At 40.5% G+C, this 21,750-nt stretch overlaps 1 protein-coding gene across 1 annotated transcript in view; it reads right to left on the reverse strand.

Moving 5' to 3' along the window:
* BMPR1A (bone morphogenetic protein receptor type 1A) overlaps positions 1–21,750 on the reverse strand; it is a 101,656-nt gene that overhangs the window by 50,644 nt on the left and 29,262 nt on the right. The window contains exon 2 of the mRNA XM_055119261.1: positions 3,623–3,737. The gene's annotated coding sequence lies outside the window, so the exon portion shown is untranslated. The remainder of the gene's footprint in view (positions 1–3,622; positions 3,738–21,750) is intronic.

A 21,750-nucleotide genomic window follows, 5' to 3' on the forward strand; every position in this document is an offset into this window, starting at 1 on the left:
TGCAAACACAAAAGCACTCTTCCCAAACTATTTCTGACTTATTCCATATTCTGAGTTCCCTCTAAGTTTACTAGTTTTTTCTTGTGATTTCTTTAAGAAAGGTAGTATGTTATACATGTTATATATATTAACTCTACATGTTATATAAAACATAAAAGTATATGTTACATATATTTTATATGAGTTACTAGCTTTTAAGAAGCTGGGCTTTTTCTTATGTATAATCTCCTAAAACTGAATCTTTAGAAAATGAAGAAGCACTACATATGTTTTAAAGAACAATGTTAAATATTAAATTAACTCAAGTGAATAGAAAATACAACAGATCATTAACCTAACTATTAAGTAGAGGTCAATGAGATGAAAATAGGATTGAGGTGAGGGTGGTGTGTGGAGGGTAATTAGGTAGTGGAGTAATGAACAATTTAGGCTTTGGTGCATACTGTTCAAAATATTACATAGTAAGAACTTACTCATTTCCTGCTTATGTAATTTTTTTTTTTTTCTTTTTGGGTCACACTGGGCGTGCACAAGGGTTACTCCTGGCTCTGCACTCAGGAATTACTCCTGGCGGTGCTTAGGGGGACCATATGGGATGCTGGGAATCAAACCCGAGTCAGTCGCATACAAGGCAAACGCCCTACCCGCTGGGCTATCACTCCAGGCCCTGTAATTTTTTTTTTTTTAAGTGGGCAATCAGACCTCCTCTAACCCACAAAGGATGGATGGGAGGGGGAGGAAAGGAAGAAAGTAAGAAATGGTAGGAAGTTGATAAACTCAGGATAAACTGGAACTGTCTGAGATGCCTAGAATGCAAATCACTGTATAAACAGTTGAAGAAAAAAATAAAAGAGGGCAAACCGGAAGAGAAGCACTAAGTGAAGATAAATATATGAACTGTAGGGGCTAGGAGATAGCACAGGGGTTGGGGGTATATACATTCAACCCCTGTTTGATTCCAGGCCCCCCAAGACTCCCCAGCACTGCTGGTAGCCCAGGTGGTCCCTGGTACTGCAGGTTCGGGCAGCACTACATTTCTGGCCCTAACAATGAGCCCTCTGGCCCAACTGGAGTGACCCCAGATCCCTCAAACACTGCCTGGGAGACCCCTCTCCCAGAAAAGATGTGTTTTATAGGGACGGAAGACAGCTCAGAGGTCTGGAGCACACGCTTTGTGTGAGTGAGGCCCAGTTCAATCCCAGCACTATCAGGCGTGGCGCCCAAACCAATGAATTTTCATTTACATTACCACTGTATCACTGTCATCCTGCTGTTCATCAATTTACTCGAGCCAGTGTGGCCAGACAAAAGAATGAAACAAAAAGAGAACAAAAAATTATTAAAAATATGGGGATCCAGGTGTGTGATCCAGTGTTAAGAGTTCCTGCCACGCCTGCGTAAGGCTCTGAGTTCATTCTCCAGCATGGCCCCTAATCATTGAGTGTGACACCTAACAAATGTACAATCCCGGGATTTCTTGGTGCTGGATGGAAGCGTATGCAAGGCAAGTGCTCTTCCAGTGAGACCCCTCCCCAGCCCCAAGACTCTGCTTTTACTATCTCCTCTTTCAAACTATCACTCAGAGCTCTGACAGCCTGAGAGATTAGTCTTTTTACAAGACTAATCAGAATCAAGGTATCTGTTAAATTTTGTCAACAACCGTGACTCTCAAGAGTCTAAACCTTTAATTGTGACATTAAAATTCTCCTGTCAAGGGGCTGGGGCGATACGGGTGCACGCTCCACCAAGATGTGGCCACTCTGCTGCTGATCGACCACGACCCGGAGGCCAGCCAGACTACTTTTGGTACCAGCAACTGCTTCCAGCAATGTCTCTAGACTGTGGACTAAGCCATAGCCCCACACCAGTGGAAAGATCTTTCTCGGTTTTTTTCCACTTTTTGGGGAAGAGCGGTGTGGCGTCCGCCATATTATGAGGTACAAACTAGGTGGCGTGGGAAGGAAAAAAATTAATTAATTAATTAATTAATTTAATTCTCCTGTCGAGTCCTGACTGAGCACAGCCAGGTGTGGCACAAAAAGAAAAAAATCAAGAATTTTAAAGAAAAATTACTGGAAGTGTCATTATTTAGAAACACAAAGTGAGGGGTTGGAGAGAGAGCACAGTGGCTGGGGTGCCCAACTTGCACGCAGAAGACCCGCACTCAATCCCTGGCACCCCATATGTGTGCGTTTGCTCCTTTGAGACATATTTTGACTTTCTAATAGATCTTTATTAAGTTTCTTTTTTAATTTTTATTTATTTTATTTTTTATTTATATATTTTATTTTCATTAAAACACTGCAATTTACAAAGCTACTCCGTAATACAGTTGTTTCAGACATTTAGTGTTCCAACACACCTGTGTGACCTTCCCTCTACCAACGTCCCCAGTTTCCCTCTCAGCCCCAACCTGCCTCCTTAGGCATATAACAAATTTACTCTGTATTGCTTGCTCCAACCAAACTTAAAGAAATGGCAAATAGAATGATCAGAAAAGAAATTGATAAGAGCCAATTTATGATTACTATACGATTTTAACCTATGTAAACAAGGAAATTAAAACTGCTTAATACAATATAAAGTATCTATTTTCATTTCCATATGTAAGTTTTCAACTCTGGATCTAAAGTACATTGCATTGAATTTTTATACTTGGATCTCTTCTGTAATAGGTTTTAATGTGTTCTGATCACTGTAGTAGTCGCCATCTTTTTCTTTCTTGAAATAATTATTTCTTTGACCCTGTTCTTTAGGTCTACTTCTGTAATTATTCCTGTGTAATTTGTTTTCTTTCTCTCCTTTTTTTGGAGAGGTGGGGGGTGGGTGGGGGTATGGCCATACCCAGCTATGCTCAGGGCTTACTCCTAGGGCTTTGCACTCAGGTATCACTCCTGGTGGGTTCCGGGGGAAGCCATATGGGGTGCCAGTGGGTCACCCTCATAGAGGCAAGTGCCTAAGCTATTGTACTATATCTTTGTCCTCTAAAATAAAGTCTATTTCCAAAGAACTATGATTGTAAGAGCAACAATTTCGTTCTTTTTTCTTCTTTTTTGTGAAACAGACTTTTATTGATAGATTGGTTGTAAGGGTGACACACACTAATTGTGCTATATATCACTGTTTCAAATTGTCATATAGCCAAACCCCCTTATTCTTAACTGGAACAGCAGATGTGCATGAAAGGAAGCTCTATACTTATTTTTATGTTGATGGTAAATAAAGACTTGTAAAGGGATATACAAACATATATACATACATACATATATACATATATATAAATATTTGAGCTGTAAGAGCAACAATTTTAATGTAAATTCTAAAATGCTAAAGTTTCAGAAAAATAGATACATTTGTTACAAATAGTTTCCCATTCTGAACTCTGCCTTATACTTTTATAGTAAAAGAGACGTAGATAAATCATTTAATGCACATTTTCTATAAGTAGAAAGTGATATTGGTAATAAATGTGTTTTATTTTATTAAAATATTTGTAAGAGAGAAAATATGATTACTTATGCACTCATAAGGAAGATGATTAAACTAAAATAAGATTGCAGCATTGATACACAAGGACTTTTTAAATATTATCCAGCTTTTTTCTACAAAGTAGTCCCCTTACCTCAGAGATGTGGCTAGATAAAACTGTATTTCCAATTTTCTCCGAGCAGCTTTGACCTATGCTTCCATCTCATGAATTCCAAGACAGTATTAAACCGATGCATATTTTCATAAATCTGTTTAGGAGAAGAAAAGGACTCACTTAAGGCTAAAAGAAAACTTGTCAGAATAACACATAGACATTTTTCAAAGCTCTTCATGTGCACAATTAGCTTTACTGGGCGGAGGGGGTCTCCCAAGCAGTGCTCAGAAGGGCCCCCTTCTTGGAAGGCAAGTTGCAGGGGCCTGAGAACATGGCGCCTCTCAGGTGCTGAGGAGGACCCAGGCCACACTGGTGGTGCCTTGGGGTCTCCAGGTCTGCAGTCTAAGCTGGTGAGGCTAAGGGGAACATGTGAAGAGAGGGCTTGCACCGGGTCAGCCGCATGCAAGCACTGTAGTATCTCTCAGTCCTAAAACTAACATTTCCAGTGCAAATGCAATGGAAAGTTCTGTAGTGCATTAGGAGCCTGTCGCTTTGTTTTCCCAACCTCTACCCCAGCAAGTCTTCATTTTGAGTATTTTCTTTCCTTGCAATGCCACAGATCAAATCGAGGGCCTCATGCTTGTGAGGTATGTGCTCTCCTGCTGAACCAAATGTCCAGTCCTTTAGCTTTTAACTTTACAAAGGAATAGCAATTTTGTGGAAAATTTACTCCACGTGAAACTTCTGGATTAATGCAGACTTTATGAGGAGAAAAAAAAATCTCAAATGGAAAAAATTAAAAGTAATATTAAACTTCCAATTCTACAATTCTAGTTTATTTATGATTTCCTTTACAATTCTTGTTTGAGCAAATATAGGATCATTTAATTTTTATCTTTATTTTCACATTTTAATCACAAAGTCTTCGTAGATTTCAACTCTGTTACTACTGTCCCAAGCATGCTAAGGCAACAATTCATAAAACGCAAAGATGGAAAGCACTAAAAATATATTTTAAAACACGCATGCTATTCACTTAGAGATCTTAAAAACAATTTCACTGTACGCATCTTTTAACGACTTCATTAAACAAAACATTCTATTCATATCTTAAAGAGAAAATATTTCTTAAGCTGTATGAACATTACTTATGTCTTATTGTAAGGGCAAGATGGTTACTGTCTTCAAGTCTATTTAGAAGTATCACTTATGCACTAGAGACAGCACAGGAGATAAGGTGCTGACCTTGCATGTGGCTGACCCCAGTTAGAAACACAATACCACGTACAGTCAGGAGTGATCTCTAAACACAGAGCCAGGACTAAGCTCTCTGAGTACTGCCAGGTATGGGTCAACACCCTCCTCCCAAAAAAAAAAAAACAAAAAACAGAAGAAAGAAAAATTCACAACCAAAAGAATCTTCAGGGGCGAAAAAGCTTAATGACTTGGTGCATTCTTTGCATGCAGGAGAACCAGATTTGATATCACACAGTACATGGACCACGCTGGGCAAAGAGCAGGGATTAGCCCCTGAGTCTTGCCAGGAATGGTCTAAAAACCAAAATCTTCAAATATACCATCTTCAAGTCCAGTAGTATCAAACCAGCTCAGCCAAGTATTAGCCTCCCTCCATTCTCTCACATGACAAAACATAAACTTCAGATTCATAAGATGGAATACATGCCCTGCATGGGCCAGGCTCTGAGTTCAAAACCAGTCCCATACAGCAGACCTAGTGGTCCCCAAGCTCTAGCACAGAACATACACTGTAAAACAAACTATGACTAAATAATATATATTATGATCTTATCCTAAAATTATCTCACTTGTCAAAATCTTTGGTACGTTAACTGGAAAATTCAAACATCATGCCATTTGGGCTGTAAGTTACTCAAATAAACACTGTAATTTAGGTTAGTTTACCATGACTTCTATCATAAAGTACGTAACCACATAACACAGAAAGAGAGGTCAACTTATGTACAGATTATATTCTCAATGTTCCCAAAGTGCTTTTTGTAAATTGGCCATTGGCTTGATTTTCAAACTCACCGTGACTTTTTTTTTCATAAAAGCAAACAAATAAACAGTGATATTAAACCCCTAGTAGAAACTAACTTTAGAGTACAATTCTACAATTCGTAGTATTCCCCTGCTTAAGTGTGTCTTCATATCAAACCAAAAGTTTCTTATTGCTGTATCCTAAAATCTAGCACAGTTAATGATGTAAGTGGAATTTCAATCAATAGCTAATCTGACATATTGAGTAGCAATAGTTCAAGGATATGAAACGTTAAGTTGTCCAGAAAACCTTACACATCTGAAGTATAGCAGAGAAGAAATAGGCAATGGTAAAAGATCAATATAAGAACTATCATCTACCAGCACAAAAATTACTTATGTACCTGCATATACTTTTCTAGTAAATGGCAGCACTATCTAAACCTAAACGTTTAAGTTGGAAATATTTTTTTTTTTGGTTTTTGGATCACACCCAGCAATGCTTGGGAGTTACTCCTGGCTCTGCACTCAGAAATTATTTCTGGCAGTGCTTGGGGGACCATAGGGGATGCTAGGGATCAAACCTGGCCGGGTCAGCCACATGCAAGGAAAGCACCCTACCAGCTGAACTCTCTCTCCTGCTCCTAATACTGGAAGTCTTCTGTTTTGGTTTTTTTCTGGGCCACACGGCGATACTCGGGTTACTCCTGGCTCTGCACTCAGGAATTACTCCTGGCAGTGCTTGGGGGACCATATGGAATGGCGGGGATCAAGCATGGTCAGGCACATACAGGCAAGGCAAGCACCCTACCAGCTGTACTATCTTTCTGGCTCTGAAATTGGAAATCTTAAGAGCACTAGTTCTGTCTCTCTATGCTTCACTTAGAAGCATAGCTAAATATTGTCCAGTCACTATACTGTCACGATAGCTAAATACTGTCCAGTCTAACTGATACATCTTTAAAATGTCGGTATCAACTCTACACATATCATATACTGCATACTCACATTTTTCATGTAGCCTGGCACCATTCTATGTCTTTCACTTTGCCCATGTTTTAAAATTACAACTGTGCTTCATGAAAAGATTATAAGCATCATGTCATTAGGAAAATACCAATTAAAACTATAATGATACTACGATGTACCAACCAGAATGTCTATAATCAAAAGGCACAGTAATATAATCAATGTTACTATGGAATGAAGAAATCAGAATTCTCAAGCATTGTTGTGGAAATATAAAATGATGCAGAGCCAGAGAGATAGTCCAGAGGTGAAGGTGTTCGCCTTGTATGTGCTGACAATGGTGTGATCCTGGCACCATATCAGGCCTCCCAAACATTTCCAGGAATAACACCTGAGCACAACATGAGGACTTACAGGGTGTGGCCCCCAAACAAAACAAAGATTTAAAATGCAGATACTTTAAGAACAGACCAGTAATTTCTTAAAAGGTTAAATATAGTAACCCGAGAGACAGTACAGGTAAGGCGCTTGCCTTGCATATGGCTAGCCCCAGTTTGATCCCTGGCACTGCATGTGGTTCCCTAAGCACAGAACCAGGAGTAAATCCTGGACACTGGGTGTGCCCCCCCAAAAAAACCCAGAAAAGATTAAAACAAGAACACCCCCAAGCACCGCTGTATCTACACAGCATACCACACTGCTAGGAATGGTCCCAGAATCCTGTAAGCACTGTTTGGGCAGGCCCCCTGCCCCCATTAAAAATTTTTTGGGGGATTTTTTTGGGGGGCCACACCTGTCGATACTCAGGGGTTTCTCCTAGCTGCACTCAGGAATTATTCCTGGTGGTGCTTGGGGGATCATATGGGATGTAGGGATCGAACCCATGTCAGCTACATGCAAGACAAAACCCACTACCCATGTGGTACCATCGCTCTGGCCACTAAAAATTTTGTTAAGTTAATTACACACATAAACTCATGATCTAATTTAAAATTCTTTCTATGGAAAGCTACGCAAGAGAAAGAAAAATGTGTGTCTCCAGAATGATCTCTCTCATATGCAAGAGATGACAAGAACACAGTAGAGGAATAGGATTGCCCAAAGGCAACAGAAACTGAGAAGAAGCCTTCAGCAGGATGCACACCACAGAGGAGGGAAACCAGGATAAGATGGGGAGGGGACACTGAGATAGTGATGGAGGGAGAGGGTCACTCTAGGGGACAATGTCAAGATGGAATGTGTTGGGCATGAAACCGTACAGGTAACAGTATTGTAAACCACAGTATCTTAAAAAATAAAATTAAAAAAAAAAACTCCCTGTAACAGAGAAGGGGAGGGGGGTCACAAAGAGGGAAGTCCACACTGATGTTGGATATTAGAACACTGTACACCTGAAACTTATGAATGAATAACTTTGTAAATCATGGTGCCTTAAAAAATTAATTTTTTTTAATGTGTCTGTAAAACTTATAAAGTCATGCTGCTGTGCTTGACAGTACAGGGGTTTAGTTAAGTTGCTTGTCTTGCACATGGCTGACTCCAGTTCAATCCCAGCACAACACAGTTCCCTGAGCACAGAGCTGGTAACAGCCCCTGGGCACCAGGGTGTTGCCCAAATGTTCCCATCCCACCTCTCCAAAAACAAACAAAAATCTTATGTTACCTGCAAACTTTTTTTGTATATATATATGTATATATATATGTGTGTGTGTGTGTGTGTGTATGTATATACACATATATATGTATATATATATATATTTGGGGGGCCACACTTGAACTGCTCAGCCTTGCCCAGTACTTGGGGGTCACTCTCATCAGAACCTGAGATTTAATCTGGGGCTTCCATGTGCAAAGTTTTCCAGCCCTTCGAGCCATTGCCCTGTCACTCAACAGTATTTTTCATATTATCCAAAAATGAAACAATCTAAATGTCAACTAGTGAACAGATAAAAAAAAAAAAGCATGGCTGATTATTGTGTAATTGTAACCCAAACATGAAAGCTTGTAACTGTCTCACAGTGATTCAATAAAATTTTTAAAATAAAAAAAAAAGCATGGGGGCTGGAGTGATAGCACAGCGGGTAGGGTTCAAATCCCAGCATCCCATATGGTCCCCTGAGCCAAAAAAAAAAAAAAGCATGGCATGATTATACAATGGAATGCTGTTAGGAAATAAAAAGGAACAAGAATTTTCACATAAATATGTGCGTGCACACATATTACACATATATATTCAACATCAATCATAAAAATATATTAAGTAAAGGCAAACTACCATCTCTTATAGGAGTCCATGTATATGAATTAACCAGAAAAAGCCAATTGAGAGATTGAAAAGCACAGCTGTTGCCTAGAGCAAGAAGTGGGAAATGAAAAACTTCATAGAAATACTCATAAATATTCACAGCTCAACTCTAAAATATTTGCTAAAAATAAAATACAGTATGCTTTTAAAAATTTCAATGACTTCCAATTCTGTACAAAATAATGGCCACACTGTTTAAGAGGGGTTCACAGATTTCTATAATCTGCTTCCAGTTTACTGAACTCCCACTTATCTTCTGCTAAAACCTCTGTCAGAAACCACCTGCTAGGGTGGAGCGGTAGCACAGTGGGTAGGGCAATTGCCTTGCATACAGCCGACCCAGGTTCAATTCTCAGCATCCCATATGGTCCCCCGAGCACCGCCAAGAGTGATTCCTGAGTGCATGAGTCAGGAGTAACTCCTGTGCAATGCTGGGTGTGACCCAAAAAAGAAAAAAAAAAAGAAAGAAACCACCTGCTAGACATATTAAATTAATTTGCTATTTCCTAGATTCCCCAGGCTATTTTATGCCTCTACCTTTCTTTCTTCAGAGGTGCTATTCTAATTAAATCATCAAAATAGTCCTATGTTTGCTTTCTGCCAGTGGATTTTCCACTACTCTTTACAAAGCACCACCTTAAATATTCACTCCTCTGTTAAACCCTCCACTTCCAGTTTAGCAGCTACTCGTTCCACAGGAGTTTTGTAATAATACATTATTGTCCCTGAATTATGATAATCTATTTTTACAGGCATGTCTTCTTTATTAAGATAATCTCTGAGTAAACCAACATTTTACTAATGTTAGTGATTTAAGCATAGTACAGTGACTTCCAACAGAAGAGAAAATGAGTTCTTGACCACAAAGAACTTGTATAAGGTTACTGTCAGTATCATAGACCAGAAAAACAGGAAGTCAACTAATGTCACTTAAGTGTTTGTCAGTGTGGATCAGATAAACAGTCACACAGACACATGGCATCATTTTTCTAAAATGAAATGTTTTGGTGTCGGAGAGATAATACAGTGAGTAGGGCACTTGCTTTGCATGCAGTTGACCTGGGTTTGATCCCGAGCATCCCATGTGGTACCCTGATTTCCCCTGGAGTGATTCCTGGGTATAAAGACAGGAATAACCCCTGAGCACAGTTGGGTGTGGTCCAAAAACCAAAATAAAATAAAATGAGAGGTTTTACCTATTTGTACCAGCATGGAAAAAAAAATAGCCTGAATACATTAAAGTTATATATTCATATACATATATATACACGTATATATTTTAACATATATTACTCCTCGAGGGGTCTGGGGTGGCTCAAGGTCACAGAGCCTGCCTGGAAAATGGACTCAACTCCTGCACACGTGCCATGAGCAATCCGCACAGGACCGCCGCGTGGGATTCCCCGTGTCACAACAAAGTATGTGATCCCCTACACCACACCCAAATGGGTGTGAGCACAACTAAAAAGTGATCCCTGGTGAACTTCACAACTAATGTATGTGAGCACCACAACCAGGTGTGTGAACCCCAACAAACACTGAAGCCAAAATGCTGCAAGCACAGGTGCAAATCCCAGTGAACACTGGAGCAAGGACTACAGTAAGAACACAAGCACCACACCCAAGCATGTACAAGCCCATCAGAAGCAAAGGGAAAGGGAAGAGGGTCTTCTATTGAAAGGTTACTGCACTGCAAGCAGATGTGCAAACCCCAGCAAACAAGACAATAAAGCATGTGTGGCCCCACACACTACAACGAGAGCACGGGAGGGGAAGAGGGGGAAAAGAAATGAAATAAACACAAAACTCATACTTCCTTTCTATCTCTCCCTTCACATCTTCCTAAATAAGCTTCATTTCGAATAATTAAGTTTTCAATAAAAAACTATCTTGTCTCACCTGAAAAAAAATAGAATTAAAGGAAGTCAAATAAATATGGTGACACTCCTGGGGTCATAGGACTGAATCACCAGATCTGTGACTCCGGGCAAAACCAGGAATGAGGTTGACTAGCACCACCCCAGTTCTGCTGGGTAGAACCCCTGCAAGGGACTTTGATTTCTAGATGAAAAATCAAAAAAGGCAGGGAAGCATGTATACCTCACATGTACTAGGGCCCTAAATTCAATCTTAGGGACCAACAAATCAAGAAACAGAACACTGAAACAGCTATAAGGAACTCGGGAGAAAAACAAAGAAAAGTTCATGGGCAGTATATCACAAAATATAGCAATGAAAATTGCTATATTATTACAAAACCCCTTAGATATGGTATTAACTCTAGGAAATCCGTGTTATTCTTAGAATATATGCAGTAAAATATTAGGGTTAAAGTGTCAAGATGTTTACAGTTTACTTTCAAACAACTGAGATTAAAAGTGTTTTGTACAGATCCACAAAATTAAGTAGGAGGGGGTTAAAAAGGAGGGGTGTGGGGTAATTAGGAGAGGGAGGTGGGTACACTAGTGATGGGTGTGGTGTGGGAATTACGTGGAAGAGAAACCATCATTAACAGTATTGTAAATCACAGAATCTCTATGGATGAAAAAACTAAGTAAAGGTTTTTTTGTAAATGGAAAATCCATGAGGTAAAATGACAGCAAGTGATGAACATAATTAATTGAAATGGGTGCTTAATAGCTTCAAATTTTCTACCAATTTCAATTATTTTATTTTATTTTTTATTTTTCTTTTCGGGTCACACCCAGCAATGAATGCACAGGGGTTACTCCTGGCTCTGCACTCAGGAATTACTTCTGGCGGTGCTCGGGGGACCATATGGGATGCTGGGAATTGAACCTGGGTCAGCCTTGTGCAAGGCAAACACCCTACCCACTGTACTATCACTCCGTTCTCTCTATGATTTTTAAAGCAAGCGTTTGATGTACACACTTTAATTGTGAATGACATATATATTAGTAAACAGTATCATGGTGATATTTTGGATTACAGCATTTTTTAAATGCCATATTGGCAAACATATAATAAAACATATTTGTCAGAACTGCTAAAACAAGGTACTAAAAGAGTAGAATAAATTCATTTAAAGTGTGAACATCTGAAAAAAGTTATATTTTATGAAAATGATAATTACCTATCACCTCAAATGAGTTACTACCTATCAAAGATGTACTGGTTATGTTGGAATTCTATCTAATTTCCATCTGTGTAACACTTGGTTTAATTATTATTTATTGAAAACTTAAAATTACCTTTGTTAAACATCCAACTATTATTCATCCAAGATGTGTGCATCTTTGAGAATAATATTCTAGAAATTGTAGAAAATAATTTTCAATTCACAGCACTCAAAAATACCATCCCTTATATGAGAACATGCAAACTAATCACTTCCAACAGGAGCTGGAAAGAGACTAAATACTTCCTCACAGTTCTGGGTTGAGGATGCCGGTATGTTTGTAGGTGGTCAATACGAAGAAAGTCTTAGCTAGGAAGCTGACATTTTCGTTTTCCTCTCCATGTGATGAGAGGCAGGTGAGTTAATTACTTAACAGCACCACCTTTTAAACTTGTGAATCACATGCCTAAGGGAGGGGCACATCTTACTTGATTACACTGGTTGTTGCTCATCCTGCTCATATTGTAACAACCAGTATAATCAAGTAAGATATCAAAAAGAAAACTACAGGTTTTGCAGAGTTCCAGACAATTAGCAGTAACCATCCCAATACAATTCACATAATCCAGTAACCTGCATACTATCCATCTTCTTGCAAAATATATCCTGCAGTTTTGGCACTTCATTTATGAGATTAGATTGGCATGAATTTCAAAGAAATAGTTCTATTATCAACAGGTGAGACTGAATGGGGAATCAAATCACTTGGTAATACTGCCAAGGGCACCATAGTAAAATTTTAAATATTTAAGACAGTTCCTTGCTAGAGAGCAACACTGAATCAACTTGGAGGGTCAAGCCATACATATATTAAAGCTTAAATAACAGTCTAGAGTACAAGTATTTTCATACCACCACACACAAAGATAAATGAGAAGTACAGAAAACCATTTCTTCACAGGTGGAGAATTACCATGGGCTGGATTTAACAAGGCCCTCCACACACTGCCAAGGGTTTGAGAATATACATAAAGGTGGTAAAGATTCAAATGAGCATTCACAGAGGTGGACCTTGGGGACACAGAAACAGCACCTATGCCTGGCCCTCTTTGCACCAAGTCCTGTATGATAAATACAGAGCCATATCAAACCCATATCCACAGCAGACAGCAAGGTTCAATTTAGCTCTCCTTTTCCAATCATGCTTTCAAGATTCACAGTCCTCCTTAATAGAGAACTTCCAATATGTGCATGTTTCAAATCTATCTACAATTTTTTTTTTTTAGGAAGAAGGAGATAATGAGAAGATAACAGAGTCTACAGTCAGAATAAACACCCAGGATAGAGTCCGAGCTCTACTGCTTACTTGAAACAATACTCTGACCAAGTTGCATAATGTTCTCTGAAACTACCCAGTAAAATATAGGAACAATAGCTGTACGTAGATGAAAAGTGAGGATCAAAGAAATTAATGTAGGTATAGCACTTAGAAGACTGCTAGGCTTATGTATGTACTAAGTGATCAGTGTTCTGTATGAAAGGGTAAGGAACTCTGTTTTCAGAGATTCTTGTTTTGTTTGGGGGCCATACCCAGTGGTGTTCAGGGTTTATCCTGGGTCTGTACTCAGGGATCACCCCTGGCAGGCTCAGGGGACCATATGGGATGCCAGGGATAGAACCCAGGTCAACCGCAAGCAAGGCAAACACCTTACCCATTGTACTATCTCTTCAGCCCCTAGAGACTAATTCAAATTCCCTATGAGGGATAGGATGCAGGCAACTGAATGAAAACATGGCAAGGGAGCAAGGGAGCAAGCACTACAATCCAAATGTGCACAAGCACCATGGCTAAATGACTATGGAGAGCCCTGAAAGTAGTTTTAACCTCAACTAAACGGGAGAACCTAGGAGAGCACCAGACCGAGTGAGCCATCAAGAGCCACAATGATGCATGCGGGACCTCACCTGCAGCACCAACAAAAGGAAGGGAATGGGTGGGGAAGAGGATAACGAAACAAATTCCCCAGACTTATTTTTAAAAAGAATGATTCCTGGTGAAGTATCTTAGTGACTAATAGAAATGTAGCTTTCAATACTTAATGTTGTATAGTATCAGATACTGTCTGGATGATGTGAACACAAATTCAAGCAATTAGGATATTATTCTCTGGGGCCAGTGCAACAGTCTTGCTGGGTAGGGCACTTCAGCCAACCCAGGTTCCATCCCTGGCCTCCATATGGTCCCCTGAACCCGCCAGGAGTCATCCCGGAACACAGAGCCAAGAGAAAGTCCCAAGCACCGCTGGGTGTGGCCGGCAAACAAAGGTATCATTCTCTATTATCTGTTGGTTTGCATTTTGGGCGTGGTGGAGAGGTGTCAAACCTGCAGTGCTGAGGGGTCCACTCCTGGATGGTGCTCGGGGGTTACTCCCAGCAGTGCTCCAGGATTATGTAGTGCCAGGGATTGAGTAGGTTTAGCCACTAAGCTATCTCTAGAGTTCCTATTCTCTGCATTTATTGAGAAGCATTAATTTAATATTTACTATGTGCCACTTATTGTGCTTAAGTTCTGTACACTTATTATATTAACTCTTAAAAGAAACTTACAGGGCAAGTACTTTCACTACTTACATATTACACATAAAGACTGAGGTTCCAGGCATGATTTGCATGCAGAAGCCCTGGGGATTCAATCCCAGCACTAAAGGTCCCCTGAGCACCACCCGGTGTGCTCCTCACCAAAAGAAAGGAAAATTAAATGAAGGCTCAGAAAATTTTTGTGCTAAAATGCTTAGTAAAAAATTTAACCTGCTAAGCCTGGAAAAACATCAGAAATGGCAAAACTGAAAAATGTGAGAAACATGACTCAAGTATTTCTGAGACCTAACAGCACTAAAACCTTCAGATCTCAAAAATGACGATGAGAAACAAAGGAACATACACTAGGAAAAGATTATTCCAAAAGAAACATTTTACGCCAGGAAAACGATAAATCAAGCACATTACAGTTGTTAAGTAAAATTTTCACATTATCATCATGCAAGAATCAAGGGGCAATTGCTTATAGGAATCCAAAAAATCTGATGAGTAAGCACTGTGTGATGAATAAGCAACCTTCTCGTTGTTCACTGATGTCCTCAAGCAGGCACCAGTAACATCTCCATTGTGAGACTTGTTGTTACTGTTTTCGGCATGTCCAATATGCCATGGGGAGCTTGCCAGGCTCTGCCATGCGGGCGGGATGCTCTTGGTAGCTTGCTGGGCTCTCCAAGAGAGGGTGCAGGGCTTTATTCACAATGTGAACCAACCATCAACTTCTTCTAACCTCGGGAGGTCATTATGTAGACTAGCACCATGGTGAGAGTCTCTGCCTTCAGTACCATTATAACTATTAAAAGCAAATGGATCTATACTTATTGACTGTCTTGTTGCATCCATCACTCCAACCCTAACTTTAGTAATACTAACAAATAAACATCCAAGAACCAAAATTATTCTGGAAGGGCCAGAGAGACAGTAAAGCAGGGTAAGTGCTTGCCTTACATGCAGTAGCCCTGAGTTGGATCCCCAGGGCCATATGTGGTCCCCCAAGCTTGAGGCAACAAAACAAGCAATGGAAAACATGAAAAAAAAATTCTGTGGGGGGAAAGAGTCATACCCTTTGGTGCTCAGGGGTTACAACTCCTGGCTCTGTGTTCAAATCATTCTCAGTGAGGCTCAGGGGATGAGGCAGTAGCAGGGACTGAACCCAGGACTCTATAAGCTAAGTGTGCACTTAGCATACTAAACAATCTCTTCGGCCCCTGAAAAAATATTTTTAACTCTTCAATAACAATAACAACTGATGCAAATTTTGTTACTGCAGACCTCTTGGATATGAAATACATGATAAAATAAATGGATTGCAGCCCTAAATTTAAACATGCAAGACTTCTAGAAATTAAAATGGAGAAAAATTCCAGATAACCTTGGTTTTGGCAATGATTTATTGGATACCACATCAAAAGCACAAGCTATGAAAGAAGTAATTCATGAGCAGGACTTCATTAAAATTTAAAGCTCTTGCTCTACAAAAGACAATGTCAAGAAACTGAGAAGACAAACCACAGACTAGAAGAAATTATTTACAAAAATGTATCTGCAGGGGTCAAAGAGATAGTACACCCATAGTACACCAGGTTAAGGTGTTCGCCTTGCATGTGGCTGATCCAGGTTCTACCCCTGGCTTCCCATATGGTTCCCAAAGCAGCTCCAGGGGTAATCCTTGAGTGCAGAGCCAGGAGTGACCCCTGAACTATTGGGTGTGGTCCATGAAAAAAAGATTTAAGCAGTCAGACAATAGCTTTGCACTATTACACATATATACACACATGCGTGCACACACACCTACACAAACACAGTAGGTGCAGCTCAAACTGTCACTGTCACCCCGTTGCTCATTGATTTGTTCAAGCGGGCACCAGTAACATCTCTCATTGAGAGACTTGTTGTTTCTGTTTTTGGCATATCCAATACGCAGGGGTAGCTCACCAGGCTCTGCCACGTGGGCTCAATACTCTCGGTAGCTTGCCGGGCTCTCCGAGAGGGGCAGAGGAATCGAACACGGGTCGGCCGCGTGAAAGGCAAACGCCCAACCACTGTGCTATCGCTCCAGCCCCAAAGCGAAAATAAAATCTTTAAAAAGGAAAGAAATAAATCCGTATGTTAAAAGTCCCAACCCCCAGTGCCTCAATATAGGATCTTATTTGGAAATTATTCTCACACCATAATCCAATAAACAAGACCCGGATTAAGATCCCTGCCAGCACCTGTGAGTGATCCACAAGACCCAGTCCACTGCCAAGCCAGAGCATCACACAGAGAGACCAGAGACCAAACCCATGAGCCCACCCTGCCTCTCTCCAGCATCACCTGGAGTGACCTCTATTTTAAAGAGGGAGGGAAGGAGGGAAGGAGGAAGGGAAGGAAGGAAGGAAGGAAGGAAGGAAGGAAGGAAGGAAGGAAGGAAGGAAGGAAGGAAGGAAGGAAGGAAGGAAGGAAGGAAGGAAGGAAGGAGGAAAATTTGGATAGAGACATGCAAAAAAGAGGCAGGAAGAAAATGGCCATCAACGATACCCAAGGAATAGCTGAGGCTGCCAGAAATATGGAAAAAGGCCTGGAACAAACTCCCCCCTAGTGCCTTCAAGGGGCCTTGGCCTACACCTTGCTTTAGGATGTCTAGCCCCCAACTGTAAGTAAGTAAATAAATAAATAAATAAAAATTCCTGGTATTCTAAATCAAAACAAACAAAAGAATTTTTTGGTGGGTGAAGCAAGACTGTTTTCATAAAAATTTAGTTACAAAGATGTGAGAGGAAAGAAAGGGAGAAGTATGTGTTCAAGAAAGAATATAGGCTTCTCTACAGTGAAAATAGGCAAAGAAACTGAGACAAGGAAGTGAAATATGCATTCAAGGGAGAACTTGGTCTCTGAGAGATAACAATCAGAATTTTTCGAAGCAAGCAAGCAAGCAAGCAAGAGAGAAAGAGAGAGAAAGAAAAGAAAGAAAAGGAAGGAAGGAAGGAAGGAAGGAAGGAAGGAAGGAAGGAAGGAAGGAAGGAAGGAAGGAAGGAAGGAAGGAAGGAAGGACAAACTTAAGCTAAAGTACTTTTTACAGATTATATACTTTCATCAAACAGAGATGATTAAAAATACTAAATGTTTGGCTTATTCTTGGGTTTTTGTTTCCCAGCTCTGCACTCCTGGTGGGCCACGGTAGCACATGGGGTGCCAAGGATCCAACTTGGGTGGCCAGGATGCCCTACCTTCTGTACTATATTGCTCCAGCCCCCTTCCTCTTAGTTGTTGACCACACAGATTGAAGAAAACAGGGCTAGAGAGACAGTACAGTGGGTAGGGTGTTTGCCTTGCACAAAGCCAACCAGGGTTCAATCCCCAGCATCTGATACGGTCCCCCCCAAGCACTGTCTGGAGCACTTTCTGAGTGCAAAGCTAAAAGTAACCTCCTGAGCATTGCAGGCGTGGCCCCAAAAAACAAACAAAAATGACTGAAGAAATCAGACAAACTGGATTCAATCCCCAGCTTGGGAGAAAAACAAAAAAGCTATCAAACTCAATGCATTATCCCTAAAATGCTTTTAAAGGAAACTAAATCCCAACTGAGAATAATACACTAAAATTGATTTACAATATTAAATTATTTTTAAAGATCATTATGTATATATAGGCATAAATATTTATATTTTAATCTTTCAAAGTCATTCCCCCACCAAGAAAAGTAGCATCCCCAAAAATATACTTAAAATTGTCCAGAATTCCTAGTCTGTGGCCAAGGGAATGACTCAAAAAGCTGGAGCACATGCTTTGCATGTGAGAGCCCCAGGTTAGATCCTGGGCACCACATGGTCCCCGAAGCACTACCAGGAGCAACCCCCAAGAATTGAATAAGAAGTTGCCCTTGGGGGGCTGGAGTGATAGCACAGCGGGTAGGGCGTTTGCCTTGCACGCGGCCGACCCGGGTTCGATTCCCAGCATCCCATATGGTCCCCTGAGCACCGCCAGGGGTAATTCCTGAGTGCAGAGCCAGGAGTGACCCTTGTGCATCGCCAGGTGTGACCCAAAAAAGCAAAAAAAAAAAAAAAAAAAAAAAAAAAAAAAAAAAAAAAGAAGTTGCCCTTAAGCATCATCAGGTGGATCCCTGACAGTAAAACAAACAACAAAAAGGTAAAACAAAAAATTTCCAGTTCTCAATTTTCCTTTCGCAGTCCTCAATCCAGCAGGAATACTTAAGCTTGCTTTATGAAAAGTATTATCAATCAAGAACAATCACAATATTAATTCATAGCAAAAATATAAAGGAGTGAAGGATAGCCTTTGAGAAATTACTTAAATCTTAATTTTAATTCCTTGAATTTTGCAGTGTCACTGACTTTTTTGAGCAGTGAAACAATCATAGTTGTTTTCAGAGCAAGTAAAATTAGAGTCAGCTGTTTCGTTTATTTATCTATTTTTGTAATGTGTTCTTTCCAGGACTTCCACAAACACCGAAAGTTTCTTCATTTAAAGAGGTTTTGTTTTGTTTAGGGGTCACACCCAGTGGTGCTCAGGGGACCATATGAGATGCTGGGGATAAAACCCAGGTTGGCCACATGCAAGAGAAAGAGCTTTACCAACTGTACTATTTAAAGAGATCTTTGGAAACTGATTATTGAAGTAGCTAATGATAACACAACCTAAGTGTCTGACTTAGAACAGGGTATGCCAAGGGTAGTGCTGTAACACTGTCTTCCCGTTGTTCATCGATTTGCTCGAGCAGGCACCAGTAAAGTCTCCATTGTGAGACTTGTTGTTACTGTTTTTGGCATATTGAATACACCACGGGTAGCTTGCTGGGCTCTACTGTGCGGGCGGGATACTCTCAGTAAGTTGCCGGGCTCTCCGAGAGGGACGAAGGAATCAAACCCATCAGCCGTGTCCAAGGCAAATGCCCTACCCGCCAAGGATGAAAGGACAAAAAGGAACCTAGAAACCGTGGTGGAGGGATGCGGACACTGGCATCTAGAGGGATTCTAACACAATCACATCAATATGATCATAATTCACAGAGCTGTAATAAAAGGAAAAACAGAAAACTGAAAACTGATTGATGATACAAAGAAGTTACTGGTGCAAGGCCAGGAAGGCAATAAATCAAAAAAAATTCCCTACTCACAGCCTCTGTGAACAGAACCAGGTCTTAAATGTTCACATAAATTATCATTTAGTTCTAATCAGGATCAGTGTCACTAGGGAAAAATTAAAATGTGGTGATATAATATCTCTGAGGTGTTTTTTGAGACATTACTAGACAAACCCTCAATATTATCAGAAGACTAAGAAGACTTGTATTATATTAAAGTGGCCTTTTAAAAAATATTACAGTGGCTGGGGAGATAGTACAAAAGGTTATCTAATGCCTTGCCGGCTCAAGGCCCTGAACTGATTTGTTTGTCAGTTTTTGGGACACACACAGTGATGCTCAGGGGTTGCTCCTGGCTCTGTACTCAGGAATTACTCAGGGGACCATATGAAATGTCAGGGGTTGCACCCAGTCCAGCTGCCCTATCTCTTTATCCCTGACACCTGCACGCTTCTGGATGCAGCTCTGGTCGCTCCCAAGCGTGCCTGGGCCCAAGCACCAAACCATGGGGCCTGCACTACATTGGCCAGCGTGTCTGAGCACTATTGGGGAGATTCCCCCCTCAAAAGATTTTGTAGTATCAAAAATAAAGCTTCAAAATCTGAATTGAAACTTTATAAATACATAACTCTATTTATATTTTATGTACCCTAGCATAAGATGCTATGTTTAAATTTTCAAGTTTGATGTTCTAAAAGTTGTTCTATTGTCACTAAAAACAAATCAATAAAACTTAGAATTTAGAAAAATAAAAAATCAGGCTTTAAATCTAAAGCTCAATGAACATTTGTAAGTAACTGGAGCACATTATGTATTTCTAATAAAATAAAACAGACAAAACCATTATTTAACAAATTACACAGGGGAAATAGCTAAAAGTGCTACATTGTAAAATAAAAATCTTACTTTGTTAGGGTGGACACTTAACAACAGGCTGATTACTTTGTTATGCAAAGATATGAAAATACCATAGGTTAGGAAGATCAAAAGCAAAGCGCTAACAAACAACTATACCATCAGGTATATAAATTAGTAATTAACAAGAAAATGTGTCAAGGGCTGAACTGATAGTATAGCAGGTAGGAGCATTTGCCTTGTATGCAGCTGATCCTGGGTTCAATCCCCAGCATCCCATATGGTTCCGTGAGCACTACCAGGAGTTAATTCCTGTGTGCTCAGCCAGAAGCAACCCCTGAGCATCGCCAGGTGTGACCTCAAAAGCCAAAAATAAAAAATAAAAACAGGGGCTGGAGCGAAAGCACAGCGGGGAGGGCATTTGTCTTGCACTCGGCCGACCCAGGTTCGATTCCCAGCATTCCATATGGTCCCCTGAGCACCACCAGGAGTGATTCCTGAGTGCAGAGCCAGGAGTCAGCCCTGAGCATTGCCAGGTATGACCCAAAACGTCAAAAAAAAAATTAAAATTAAATAAAATAAAAGGAAGGAAGGAGGAAGGAAGGGAGGGAGGGAGGGAGGGAGACAGGGAGGGAGGGAGGGAGTCAATCAAGAAGGTACTTGCACAGGCTGGAATACTTGCCTGGCATGCCAGGGCCCCAAATTCAGTGCTGGACATGAGGCACAGTGTGAGCACTGCCAATATGGTCCTGTTGGCCTCCAACACTAGAGATGAATAGCACCGCACTGCCAGGCCCAGCACTGAATCTCCCAGCCTGCACTATTAGCCTGAGTATTGCTGAGAGTGGCCCCAGGGTCCCCAGAAAGTTACCTGGAATCTGTCAAATTTCACAAACGATGCCTTTTAGCAAAAAAAATATAAAGCATCCACAGTTCCAAGCTCTTTACCTTGGCAATCACCCTAGCAACCGACTCTGAAAGCAGTTTGGGTAAACTGTACGTAAACTAACTTGGCAGAGGAAAAAGCACACACTGGCCCATCTCGTGTACTTTAACTTACAACATGTACCCTCCATCCTGTGAATTTGCTGCAGCTCCACTTGGAATTGCAGTTTTGCTTAATGCCCTTCTAGAGACGCCCGCATTCTCTTTCAAACATCTATCCCTTTCTCTTTCTCTCCCCTTACATCCTAAATAACTTTATCTTACCTCACTATACTTCCCGCCTGAAATTCTCTTCTGTGAGGTCAGACCTGGGGAAATCTGGGTAGGATTGAGGA

This window comes from Sorex araneus, chromosome 11 (genome assembly GCF_027595985.1).
Source record: "Sorex araneus isolate mSorAra2 chromosome 11, mSorAra2.pri, whole genome shotgun sequence".
NCBI lineage: Eukaryota > Metazoa > Chordata > Mammalia > Eulipotyphla > Soricidae > Sorex > Sorex araneus.